At 41.7% G+C, this 11,063-nt stretch overlaps 1 protein-coding gene across 1 annotated transcript in view; it reads left to right on the forward strand.

Annotated features, from left to right (window-relative positions):
* The window catches only part of LOC137624548 (mitogen-activated protein kinase kinase kinase 4-like), a 242,614-nt gene that overhangs the window by 157,217 nt on the left and 74,334 nt on the right, over positions 1 to 11,063 (forward strand).

Below are 11,063 nucleotides of genomic sequence, written 5' to 3' on the forward strand. Positions count from 1 at the left end.
GAGACCTTTGTTTTTCCCTTTCATTCATTGGGTGCATCTGCTATCACTGTTCATGTGTTTACTTCCCTGACTCATTTTCCAGGGAGTATGTGACAGGAGCAAGGAAGTAGCCATTGGACCTATGTTGGCACACTTTCAGGTTCTAGTGGCTTGTAGGATTCCTCCTGTGTTTTTGCACGCCATCGGAGGTTGGAGAGACTTCTCTTTTTGTGTTTATGCTGATGAGTGTGACCTAAGGAAGGTTTAGGCCTACCTAGTTCTATCAGATAGGCTCACCAGTGCCAGTGTTTCCTTGTTAACACCAGTAGGGCGTGTCAATGTATCCCTAGAGTTGGTGTGATGTCTGCAGTGGTTCCTCCTCCCTGGGGCCAAAAGAATGTAATTCCTTGTGTTGGCGGGAGGGGGTTATCTCTTATGCATCTCCCTGGCTAAGTTACCCGTGCCTCTCCTTCCCTTGTGCTTAATTCCCGTGTAAGTGTGACTTCGATCACCATGACAGTGGTTCCTGTTGAAACACTGTACTATGATAACATATACTCCATATGTAAATAGGTTTTTTTTTAATGTTGACCAGTTCCTGGGAGTGACTTAGCCTAACACCTCCTGCATCTTCATGCTCAAGTCGTTAGTATAGTTACAGGAGTAAACGCTGTCATTCCTGCACAGAACCCAAATGCTTGAACCTTTCCCGAAGTCTCCTATTAAAGAATGAGGGTTTATATTCGTGTAGGAATGAATCACAAATTTTAAAGTAATTTGTACTTTAATAACTCTAGAAACCTAAGTCCTTTAGGTTTCACTTCCTCCCGTAACCATCCCACCCCACAAGTCGTAGGCTGAAGGCCAAAGTGAAAGCTGAGTGGCCTGTCGGGTGGGTGAGCTTCCCTGCATCGCAGCAGTAAATTTTGTCATTGCTTCAAGTTTGAACAGCCATATCCAGCTTCCATGAAAGTATACTGTATCCCTATTAAAGGACTCGGGTTTGTATAGTTAAGGTAAAATGCAAATTACTGTAAACATTTGTGATTTGCAACACTTATTCAAGAAGTTATTTTTAGTCCACTTATGGTTAAAGTATTCATATGTTATCATTTTACCCTTCATTTATTTGCAGATACAGTACTTTTCTTCTACTAGTATGTTCATCTTTGCTGTCATCTTAATTACTTTTTTGTCAGCATTTGATCCTTTAGTTTTTGTGTAGTGACTGTTTATAGTCATTTTCATAAAATTAAATATTGGTGAGTGCTTTTGAAGTAGTCATAATGGATTTGTGTTGCTTTGCAGTTTTTTGTGTGCTCTCTTCATGCAAGGTCTCATGTTACTAGGGCTATTTGGTTCAAGTGGGTGAAAATGACTTCAGATTTTTGGTTATGGTTTTTATTTATTTTATGTGCTTGTTGGCATTGCATTTAATTGGTGTAGGGTTTGGTAACTTGCATTATGAATATGATGCCTGTACTTTTAGTTCCAACCCTAGTGGAATAATTTTCCTACCGTCTATAAAATTTACAGAGATGGTTTTGGTGTACCTATGGACAAAAACACATGTTGCCATACAGTATTTCTGATTTCGTATTAAAAAATAAAGAAAAGATTCCATTTGATGGTTGTAATGAATACGATTACTTTAAATGTAAAACAACATTGATTTAAAAACTTAGTTGTTAAATTTTATAGTTTTTTATTGTTATTCATTCATAATAAAAAGAAACCTATCATAGATATTGCCACTTTTCCAAAATAGTTGCTCAGATCAGCAGTGGACATTTATTAATCGGCTCTCATCTGTAAGTATCCCTTGTGAGCAAGTACTGATAGGAACCTGCGTCAGTAAGGAAAGGGTACCTAGTAAGGATAAAGAAATACAGAAAGGAGATAAAGATAACATAGAAAATAACAAGATGGCAAATAGAGTTATTGTATCAAAAAGAAATATGTTAAAAACAAAAACTAAAAACAATGAAAAAAGGCAGAGGAGGTCGACATGCCAAGAAAAATGATAAAATTAGTATTTTGAACGATAAATCCATGGCTTGAGCTATCATCATCATCATCATCATCATCATCATCATCATCATCACTGTTGTTGTTATTAATTTTGCAATCCATTAATGAACTTTAATCAAAATAAGGGTGATGTGCATACAACAGACAGTATGACATAACAAAAAAAAACCAAAGCAGCCATTTTAGCTGTGGCCTTCAGAGGGAGTCAAAATTTTGATAGACTGTCAAATCTCAAAGATTATAAGATATATTGAGATGGGAAGGTATACTATGAAGTTTGAAATTTGACGTGTCTTTTTGTTCTTTGGTACACCATGACCCTCTCCGTAAAGTTGAGAAACGATAGAGAGTGCATGAAGTTTAGTAATATATTTTTTGTCACTTGAAATTCTTAATGAATATTTTTGGTCTGTTTTTATGTTTTATCTGTCCCTCTTCTGTAGTATGGGTCTGAGGTACTAAGAGTGCAAAAACAAGGTAATAAGACATTGGACGTCATTTAGCAAGGTGAACATACTCTGTTAACACTAGAACGACCAAGCGGTCATTTTGACCGCATTTTGATTTTCGGATGCATAGAGCTATTATAATCTTTCCCCAACAAACTTGATACTCATTGATTTTTCCTAACTTTTCATGATATATATTGATAATAATTGAAAATTAAAATATGCTATAATCCTTTGAGATATATTAGGTAATACCTAGAACGACCGATCGGTCATTTTGACCGCTAGGCAGCAATACAATGGTAATTATGGTGGTGCCCCAGTCAAAACGTTTGGCAGCGTGTATTCCCGGCGCCTGTAAGTCTGGCGGCGTGTTATTGAAATTCAGTCAGTTTCCCCTGAAATACTAGAGTCTAAACATGTCGAACAAACGCTCTCTGTCGAATGATGAAATTTTGACATATTTGTCGACACTATCTGAATCTGAGTCTGAAGGAGATCCGATATCTGAAGATGAAGAAAACGAGTATATCCCCAATCAAGAAAGTTCATCTGAATCTGATGATTATCATGACAATAGTGGTAATGAAAACGAACCGTTGCAAAGCACTGTTGCTCTTTCAAGCAAAGAAGATACTCTAGATGTGCAAACAACTTCTACTACTATTCTGACTGGCAAGGATGGAACACGATGGGAAAGTATTGACGAGAATCTGTCAATGCCGGGAGAATTACCGCCCAAAACATAATACGAGAAATACCGGGACCAACATCCGTTGCCAAACGTCAAGTTTTTCGTGGACAAGTTCTGAGCGCTTTCAGGTTATTGATAGATGACTTCATTATCAAACACATACAAAAGTGTACAGAAACTGAAGCGAGAATTAAATTGAATGATGAGACTTGAAACATATCATTTGAAGAGATTTATGCTACTATAGGCATTATATATGCCAGAGGAGTTCTTGCAAAAGAACAATCTGTTGAAAACCTTTGGTCAGTAAAATGGGTGCGTCCCTTTTTCCAAAAGACAATGTCAAGAGCACGTTTCAAGGAAATTATTAAATTCCTAAGATTTGACATTCGATCATCACGATCCATTCGAATGCAAACTGACAAATTTGCTATGATTTTAGAAGTTTGGGACAGATTTGTGTAAAGTGTAATCAGTAAATCATATATTGTAAGGATTGCAATGTTATATATACAAACACACATAATATATATATATGTATATATATATATATATATAATATATATATATATATAATATATTTATATATATATATATATATATATATATATATATATATATATATATATATATATATATATATATTTTTCAATATTAATCTTACCCGATGATCATGTAGCTGTCAACTCTGTTGCCCGACAGAAATCTACGGTCGGGATACGCCAGCGATCGCTATACAGGTGGGGGTGTACACAACAGCGCCATCTGTGAGCAGGTACTCAAGTACTTCTTGTCAACAAGAACTCAATTTTTTTCCTCTGTCGTGCCACCGGCTAGACCTACTTGGATACGCTGTTGATTCTGGAGTTATTGTTCACGATTTGGTGATGTATTTGCTCTAGAGTTTAGCCTTCCCTATTCAGGAAGCTTTTTCATTAGCTTAGCAAGCTTTTGGAATTATTTTGATTTAATTATGGTGACGAAGAGAGTATGAACTCTCTTTCACTTTTAAATGGCCGACCCTTCCCTTAGACGGAAGTGTTGGTGTCGAAGAGAGTATAGACTCTCTTTCTTAATTTTGCTTAACAAAGTTATAGATTTATTTTATATCTCGCCGCCTTTTATAGGCCTCTTCGATTAACTTCCTTTTATTATAAACTTATAAAATTAATTTTTATGTTTGTTTATATGCGACCTTTCCTAATAGTAGGCGGTCATTACTTGGAACTGAAGTTAATTAACATTGAGCCCGTCATATCGTTTTTCCTGTTAAGATTTTATGCTATTTTAAATTTAATGTTTTTGAAAGAATTTCTTTGATAGTCTCGTACTGTTTTCAAAGTTGAACTAACGTTTTGTTTTGTCTCCGCAGTTGTTGACGTTCAGAACGTTCAACTTGCGCTCTATCGTTACGATAGAGAGAGAGTATTCACGGTTTCACGTTGCAGTAAGAGTAAACCGATTCTAGCGTTTTGTTCATTCTTTCTTAGCTTAAATGGTTTTAATTCTAATAAAGGAACTTTTTATTTGGGAAATCTTTCAGTTTTTTTCCTTTAACAAATAATATGTTTTAACGATATATATAATTGGGCTCATCTCTCAGGTTCTAAGTCGAGAGAGAGAGAGAGAGATAGAGACGGAGGGAGAGAGAGGAGGATAAACGTTTCGTTCAAGCGGGTAACGTTGTTATCGTTTTTGCTCTTCTCCCTAGTCTCTTTAGGGGAAGAAGGTAAAACGTTTCTAGAGTTTTATTCTTGTTCCCAGACTTTATGCGGTGAGAGATTTTAAACGTAGTTTATTTGATCTAGTGTTTAGTCTCTTTTCCAGCCACTGAATTCTTTATCTTTCATTATGTTTTTTCTGTTACATTGTAATACTGTTTTCGCAATTACTAACTTTTAATGAAGGATAGGATTGCGTGTTTCAGGTACAAACCACTTAAAGTTTCGAGTTCAGTGAAATAAGTGCAAACAGAAAATCAAAAGTGATAAAGTGATAAGCGCAAAGTGTTACAGTGTTGCGTTCGAGGGTTCGTCTGTTCGTGCCAGTTGTTCGCCTAGTCTGGGACCTCTTACAAGCTCCCAAGCCCAGGGGAGAAGTAATGTCGAAGGACTTATGGGTTCATCAGGCCTTGATCGACGAACAGACGTTTCCCTCCGTGGTTTCGGGTGTATCTACACACGTTGCCGACGTGATCACCCCACCCACACAAAGACGAGAGAGCCCATTATTCCTCGTCTGCGGAAGAGGTTTCTCGCAGAAACCATGGACCAAATCTTGCAGCTTTTAAGTGCAAGTCGGTCCCTTCCGCGCAAGTCCAACGGCCTAGGTGTAGCCACTGGGTCAGTTCGGACTTGCTGCAGTACGACAACTGCACACCTCCCAGAGAGGCAAAGTGGTACCGCAACAGGCAGTAACTCCGTCTGTTGCCGCACCAGCTGTTTTAGACCCTCAGTCACAACGGACAGTAGCTCCGTTTGTTGTTGTCTTTCATAGACCCTAGTGGTCCATGCTGCAGACTATACAGTCTCAGCTTGCTCCTTCATACAGGAGTATCATGCTGGAAGGTTGACAATGCAGCCTGTTAACCTACAACCCGCCGAGGTTGTGCGCTCAGCAGATACTGCGGCTGCCTGCTCCCACCCTCCACCTGTGAGAGCTCCACCTCCGATGCGCAGTCCACCCTGCCAGACGCATGTTCTTGCTGCGCCTCCTGCTTTCATGCGTGAGCTGCCGCATCGGGAGTTGCCGGGTTCCAGCACTATGCGGCAACCTCCTCAACCCATGAGGCAGGAGCCTCATGCTATGCGGCATCCTCCTCAACCCATGAGGCAGGAGCCTCATGCTATGCGGCAACCTCCTCAACCCATGAGGCAGGAGCCTCATGCTATGCGGCATCCTCCTCAACCCATGAGGCAGGAGCCTCATGCTATGCGGCATCCTCCTCAACCCATGAGGCAGGAGCCTCATGCTATGAGGAGCCTCATGCTATGCGGCATCCTCCTCAACCCATGAGGCAGGAGCCTCATGCTATGCGGCAACCTCCTCAACCCATGAGGCAGGAGCCTCATGCTAATGAGCCTCATCCCATGCAGCATGAGCCTCATCCCATGCAGCATGAGCCTCATCCCATGCAGCATAAGCCGCATGCCATGCAACATGCTCTGCATTCCTTACAGCATGCTCTACATCTAGCATGCTCTGCATACCTTACAGCATGCTCTGCATACCTTACAGCATGCTCTGCATACAGCATGCTCTGCATACCTTACAGCATGCTCTGCATACCTTACAGCATGCTCTGCATACCTTACAGCATGCTCTGCATACAGCATGCTCTGCATTCCTTACAGCATGCTCTGCATACCTTACAACATGCTCTGCATTCCTTACAGCATGCTCTGCATACAGCATGCTCTGCATACCTTACAGCATGCTCTGCATACCTTACAGCATGCTCTGCATACCTTACCGCATGCTCCTCAATCACACATCTTTGGTTGTTGCCAACTCACAAGACTGTCAAGCAGTTTCATAACGTTGCCTTCTGGTCTGCTGCTTTTGCACCAGTGAAACCCTCACTGAGAGAACTTAGCTTTTCTCGGATATGGTTCCTGTAGATGAGAAAGTGCTATTCTCCCTCCTTCTGATATTCCCTTGAGGACTCTGTCATTTGGAGAGGAGCCTTAAGCTGCTTAGCCTCCTATGGACTTTTATTTAAGCATAACATGCTTCCAGGGAGGGTAATGGTTCCGCTTCAGTCGCTAACCCCGTCTGTTGCCACACCTGCTCCCATAGACCTTGAGCTTTGTTGCAAGACATGCAGTCCAAGCTTAGTCCTTGTTAGAGGATTTTTGTTTACGGAGTCAGTGTGTCACTGGGAAGACGTTCAACAACCAGCAGAGGTGACTTGTTGTGACGCAGTGCGGCAACCTCAGCAACCCGATAAGGAGTTGTCTGTACTACCCAGACAGTCTAGACAGTTTCGGGTTGTCGCTGTACTTCCTCGCTTCCCCATGGTTGACAGTTCACAGACTGTGCAGCAGTACCATGATCTTGTGTCCGGCTCCGTCAGACGACTGGCTTTTAAGAGCTCCCACAAGTCGTCGCTGTCTGGAGAATCTCAGATGGACTGTGGATCTGACCAAGGAACTGGGCCTCCTGGTCAATTTAGAGGAGTCCCAGCTCGTCCCATCCCAGACCATTGTCTACCTGGGTATGGAGCTTCAGAGTCGAGCTTTTCGGGCTTTTCCGTCGGCCCCAAGGATCTACCAAGCCCTAGAATGCATCCAGAGCATGCTGAGAAGGAACCGATGCTCAGTCAGGTAGTGGATGAGTCTAACAGGGACACTTTCATCGCTGGCCCTGTTCATCGAGTTAGGGAGACTCCACCTCCGCCCCCTTCAGTATCATCTAGCTGCTCACTGGATAAAGGACATGACGCTAGAGACGGTCTCAGTTCCTGTTTCCGAAGAGATGAGGTCTACTCTAACGTGGTGAAAGAACAGCTTTCTTCTCAAGGAAGGTCTACCTTTGGCTGTTCAGAAACCCGACCGCCGTCTCTTCTTGGACGCATCAGACACGGGCTGGGGTGCGACTTTGGACGGACAGGAATGCTTGGGAACATGGAATCAGGAGCAAAGGACACTTCACATCAATTGCAAGGAGCTGTTGGCGGTTCATCTGGCCTTGATAAACTTCAAGTCCCTCCAGCTTAACAAGGTGGTGGAGGTGGACTCCGACAACACCACAGCCTTGGCTTACATCTCCAAGCAGGGAGGGACTCATTCGAGGAAGTTGTTCTAGATCGCAAGGGACCTCCTCATCTGGTCAAAAGATCGAAAGCTCACGCTGGTAACGAGGTTCATTCAGGGCGATATGAATGTCATGGCAGATCGCCTCAGCCGGAAGGGTCAGGTCATCCCCACAGAGTGTACCCTTCACAAGAATGTTTGCAGCAGACTTTGGGCCCTGTGGGGTCAGCCAACCATAGATCTGTTCGCTACCTCGACAACCTAGAGGCTCCCGTTGTATTGTTCTCCGATTCCAGACCCAGCAGCAGTTCACGTGGATGCTTTTCTGCTGGATTGGTCCCATCTCGACCTGTATGCATTCCCGCCGTTCAAGATTGTCAACAGGGTACTTCAGAAGTTCGCCTCTCGCAAAGGGACACGGCTGACGTTGGTTGCTCCCCTCTGGCCCGCGAGAGAATGGTTCATAGAGGTACTGCAATGGCTGGTCGACATTCCCAGGACTCTTCCTCTAGGAGTGGACCTTCTACGTCAACCTCACGTAAAGAAGGTACACCCAAACCTCCACGCTCTTCGTCTGACTGCCTTCAGACTATCGAAAGACTCTCAAGAGCTAGAGGCTTTTCGAAGGAGGCAGCCAGAGCGATTGCCAGAGCAAGGAGGACATCCTCTCTCAGAGTCTATCAGTCTAAATGGGAAGTCTTCCGAAGCTGGTACAAGGCCAATGCAGTTTCCTCAACCAGTACCACTGTAACCCAGATTGCTGACTTCCTGTTACATCTAAGGAACGTAAGATCCCTTTCAGCTCCTACGATCAAGGGTTACAGAAGTATGTTGGCAGCGGTTTTCCGCCACAGAGGCTTGGATCTTTCCAACAACAAAGATCTACAGGACCTCCTTAGGTCTTTTGAGACCTCAAAGGAACGTCGGTTGTCCACTCCAGGCTGGAATCTAGACGTGGTCCTAAGGTTCCTTATGTCATCAAGATTTGAACCTCTCCAATCAGCCTCTTTTAAGGACCTCACATTAAAAACTCTTTTCCTCGTGTGCTTGGCAACAGCTAAAAGAGTAAGTGAGATCCACGCCTTCAGCAGGAACATAGTTTTCACATCTGAAACGGCTACATGTTCCTTGCAGCTCGGTTTTTTGCTAAAACGAGCTTCCTTCACGTCCTTGGCCTAAGTCGTTCGAGATCCCAAGCCTGTCCAACTTGGTGGGGAACGAACTGGAGAGAGTACTTTGCCCAGTTAGAGCTCTTAGGTACTATCTAAAAAGGTCATAACCTTTACGAGGACAATCAGAAGCCTTATGGTGTGCTATCAAGAAGCCTTCTCTTCCAATGTCTAAGAACTCAGTTTCTTACTAAAGCAGGCTTCTGATTAGGGAAGCACATTCTCATCTGAAGGAAGAAGACCTTGCTTTGCTGAAGGTAAGGACACATGAAGTGAGAGCTGTGGCTACTTCAGTGGCCTTCAAACAGAACCGTTCTCTGCAGAGTGTTATGGATGCAACCTATTGGAGAAGCAAGTCAGTGTTCGCATCATTCTATCTCAAAGATGTCCAGTCTCTTTACGAGAACTGCTACACCCTGGGACCATTCGTAGCAACGAATGCAGTAGTAGGTGGGGGCTCAGCCACTACATTCCCATAATCCCATAACCTTTTTAACCTTTCTCTTGAATACTTTTTATGGGTTGTACGGTCGGCTAAGAAGCCTTCCACATCCTTGTTGATTTGGCGGGTGGTCAATTCTTTCTTGAGAAGCGCCGAGGTTAAAGGTTGTGATGAGGTCCTTTAGTATGGGTTGCAGCCCTTTATACTTCAGCACCTAAGAGTCGTTCAGCATCCTAAGAGGACCGCTACGCTCAGTAAGGAAGACGTACTTAATAAAGGCAGAGTAATGGTTCAAGTCGTCTTCCTTACCAGGTACTTATTTATTTTATGTTATTTTTGAATAACTAATAAAATGAAATACGGGATACTTAGCTTCTTTGTTAACATGTATGCTGGTCTCCACCCACCACCCTGGGTGTGAATCAGCTACATGATCATCGGGTAAGATTAATATTGAAAAATGTTATTTTCATTAGTAAAATAAATTTTTGAATATACTTACCCGATGATCATGAATTTAAGGACCCACCCTTCCTCCCCATAGAGAACCAGTGGACCGAGGAGAAAATTGAGTTCTTGTTGACAAGAAGTACTTGAGTACCTGCTCACAGATGGCGCTGTTGTGTACACCCCCACCTGTATAGCGATCGCTGGCGTATCCCGACCGTAGATTTCTGTCGGGCAACAGAGTTGACAGCTACATGATCATCGGGTAAGTATATTCAAAAATTTATTTTACTAATGAAAATAACATATTTATACTGTATATATATATATATATATATATATATATATATATATATATATATATATATATATATATATATATATATATATATTTATACTGTATATATATATATATATATGTTTGTGTGTGTATGTGTGCGTTTTCTATGTATGTGTAATAGGGTTTATGTGAATATTGTTCATAGAACCTACCTGTATTTTTCTGTATCCATGTTAATATTTTTTTCACATACTCTTTCAATTTCAACAGCCTTTTTAGTTATTATAGTAATTGTAATCTTTATTAATTTCATTCCTTAATATTGAGTTTCCCTATTGAACAAAAATAATTATACCCTTAAATGGCATTGGGTTAAATAAAACAGCTTGTTTATTTCATGAACAGCTCTCCATTATCGTAGAATAATCATAAGTTACCAAAAATAAATTAGGAATTATAAATTGAAAAATAATAATATAACTGCAATAGAAATTCATGTGCGGTCATTTTGACCGCTTGGTCGTTCCAGGGGGTTAACCATCAGTGGCCGTTCCAGTGTTAAGAGAATTGCTAAACATAGTGGCCGAGACAAAATGGTATTCAAGGTATTTTTGCAGCATCCAACTATTAGTTAATAGCAAAACCAGATGCACCAAACAAAACAAGAAAGAAAATGAAGCACTTAATTGCTATGAATTTAAGAAAAAAACATTGACCAATGAGAAGAGGTATAAATTCAAGTCCATATAAACCAGGTTAGCAGTGATTAAGCTCTGAGGTCATAGTTTGAAAAAGCCTTTTGATTTTGTAATGCGAAG

Source organism: Palaemon carinicauda, chromosome 31 (assembly GCF_036898095.1).
Source record: "Palaemon carinicauda isolate YSFRI2023 chromosome 31, ASM3689809v2, whole genome shotgun sequence".
NCBI classification, from domain to species: Eukaryota; Metazoa; Arthropoda; class Malacostraca; order Decapoda; family Palaemonidae; genus Palaemon; species Palaemon carinicauda.